Source organism: Thunnus maccoyii, chromosome 2 (genome assembly GCF_910596095.1).
Source record: "Thunnus maccoyii chromosome 2, fThuMac1.1, whole genome shotgun sequence".
NCBI classification, from domain to species: Eukaryota; Metazoa; Chordata; class Actinopteri; order Scombriformes; family Scombridae; genus Thunnus; species Thunnus maccoyii.
In genome coordinates this window covers 3,511,229-3,514,423 of record NC_056534.1, presented here as the reverse complement: position 1 = coordinate 3,514,423, position 3,195 = coordinate 3,511,229, and positions in this window count along the sequence as shown.

The following is a 3,195-nucleotide window of genomic DNA, read 5'->3' as shown; positions in this document are numbered from 1 at the left end:
CCTGAGCGTCATGTGATGTTTTTTGGTTTTAGGCAGATGTTCACACGACTGCATTTAGTTTTACTATCTGAGATCTTGTGGTTATTTCTCATTGAAAGCATCACACTGTCACATTCAAACACATTTGTTGTGAAATACACAAAGGAAGTGTTGTTTTGGTATCAGTTTTAGCTGTTTTATCAGTATTTCCAAGCAAATAATTTCATGAAAAATACTGATGAATAAGGAAATATTATGAAAAGAGGATTTCTGTGGGACAACAATGAAACTATTTAAATATACAGAATATGAGTGCTAATATTTATATTTATATATATATTTATAACGAGTCATTTCCTGCTCACAGCAACAATTTGTGGTTTCAGGAGTCGACTACTGAGACAATTTTGTATTTAAATGTTTGAAATTATAAACTTTTGATAATTCCTATTCATATTTTGGATTAAAAATAGGTTTAAATGTTTTACTCCAAACCTAAATTTAAAGTTTAATGTGATCGCTTCAAATTTTTATGTCAAATTTAAAACGTATCCGACTTTATTTGAACATGATTTCTCTCTCAGGGTCATTTGCAGCTCTAGTAAGAGTCCGTCACTCAGTTTCATAGTGACGCCAATCAATAAACCTGACAACATTTTAGATTATAAAAACTTTCCCTGCGATCAAACAGTTGTGATGTTGTTTATGAGGTCAGTTAATCCAACTGAAATGTATCAAACATTGTCAGATACTGAAAGTTGGCACAAAATGTTTGGTCAGACTTTGTTTAATCAAATACTTTCTGATTTAAATTAAAATAAATTTTATAATGTACATTATCTACAGTAAACATGCTCACATTAGACCTTTTCTATCAACAGCTCTCATTAATCAAGCTTGTTAAACACCTAAAAGAATCTACTGTTGTTTTGTCTGTAAAAATGTTTCACTATAACTTCCAGAAAAAGTGCAGAATTTACCTTTAGAAATGTTTTTTCCGACTTTGTGAGTGTGATGTTTTTGTCAAAGCTTCCAGTTGCTTTATTATACGCTGCGTTCATGTCATATTTCAGTTATCGTAACTACGAGTTTCCGACTGTAAATAACAGTCAACATCTGAGTCATGATTACGACTAAGAAATCTTTCTAAAAGCTCCGATATATCCGACTTTGTACTCAGAATTAATAATAACGAAGTGCAAATAAACATGGACGCCTCACGTCGACCAAACATCATCGTTCAGTGTAATTAAACAAAGATTTAATGGATTTTACGCGCTTTTAATAGTCACATGATCGACTCTGTAATCGTAACGCTTGCAGGTCGTTACCACGGGATTCTTTCCATCTTAAAAATAAGACGAAAAAAATACTGGAGTGTAAAAAAGAAATATTAAGCTTTATACTTTTTTGAACCTCAGATCAAAAGGTAAAAAAACAAAAAACACTTCTTCTATTTCCCAACGTTTCCATATTCGCTGCGCATCTTTAATGTATTTTTATCTTCCTGTCATGCAGACGTACGGAAAGTTTACAGAGTTGAATGGAGAAAAAAAAATAGAGAACAGATATAAAAATCCAACAAAAGGAAACTATGGAGTTGAAAGAAAAGCTAGAGAAAGAAAAATAAACAAGTAAAAGTTTTAATTTTCAAATGATTGGAATTTTTTTTTTTTTTTTTTTTTTAAATGGTAAGGAAAAAGAAAGTTTTTACTCCATTTTAATTATTTCCTTAACTAATATTTTTTGATGTGTTTTGACTTGTCCATCATCTTTACTGGTTTTCATATTTGATAACTCTATGGTTCCATGCTAGCTGTTTCCAGTCTTTAAGCTAAGCTAAGCTAAGCTAAGCTAAGCTAAACTAACCATCCTCTGTCTCCAGCATACTTTCCCTTTAAACAGTGTTTCTGACTGTAAAAACAATATTTGTATCGGCTGATTAGTCCCTAAACTACAGAAGCTTATATACACAAAAATAAAACTTTGATATCTTAGTTTGAGGGATATATGAATGAATAAAGTGTTGTTTTGGTTTGGATATTGACACTCGGGTATCATCTGAGCGCCGGTGATGAAAGCTGAGAATAAAAAGACCGATAAACAAGTCGCACCATCATCCTGTTTTATTCACATCAGGTTTGAAGGATCAAGACAGTTTGGATTCTCAGACATGCAGCAGCCCGACTCGTCTGAACTCAACAGAGCTGGAGGGTCGACTCATTCACACACACGCACGCACACACACGCACGCACGCACGCACACACACAGTGGTATGGTAGGCACACTGTAGTGGAGAGCTCAGATGTGTCGTCTCTGACAGTCGATCAAAAGTAGGCACTTCTGAAGCAGACAGTGATGATGAGTCTCGTACAGGCTGGCGGCCGCGGTCACATCACATCTCTATAGTCCGATTTACTTACAAGGTGAAGTTCGACACTTTGGGAAATAAACATATTTGCTTTCTTGCCGAGAGTTTGACGAGAAGATCGATACCACTCTCGTGTGTGTGTGTGCAGTAAATATGAAGCTACAGCCAGCAGCCGGTTAGCTTAGCTAACCGGCTAAGCTTAGCTAAGTGTATTTCCCAAAATGCCGAACATCCCCTTTAAACAGTGTTTTTGACTGTAAATACAAGATTTATTTGGGCTATTTTGTCACTAAGCTACGGAAGCTGAGAATGTCTGTAGTTGCAATCATTTTATTTTGTCTATTATCTCGAAATCACAAGTTAATTATCTCGTTATCTTAGTAACAAACTGTTTTCTCGTGATGATGGAAAAATGATCTAAATAAAACAAATTTCCCGCGATAAAATAAAATGATAGCTCCCACAGCCGCTCTGATCTTCCGTACTTAATAAAGATATAATTTTGTATTTATGATGTTTTACAGAAGTTTTGTGTTTTAATTCTCCTCAAACTGATTTAAAAGTCTGACTGAAATCTGTGCGTTCGTGTCTAATCAGAACATGAAAGCTCGTCCAGCAGGTAAATGTTGGAGCTGCTGAACGTCACATGACCCCCTCAACTCCAAACCAAACATGGAGGAGTAGTGATGTCATCAGGGGTCGTGTTCCAATCCCATAATATATATTTAATTCTAAGCTTGTTTTAAGTCTGTACTGCATTTACACAAGAAATGTGACAAAATAACATAAAATCAAACATATTATGATTTTCTTAGTGTGCTGTTGATGCACTTTTAGCCCACAA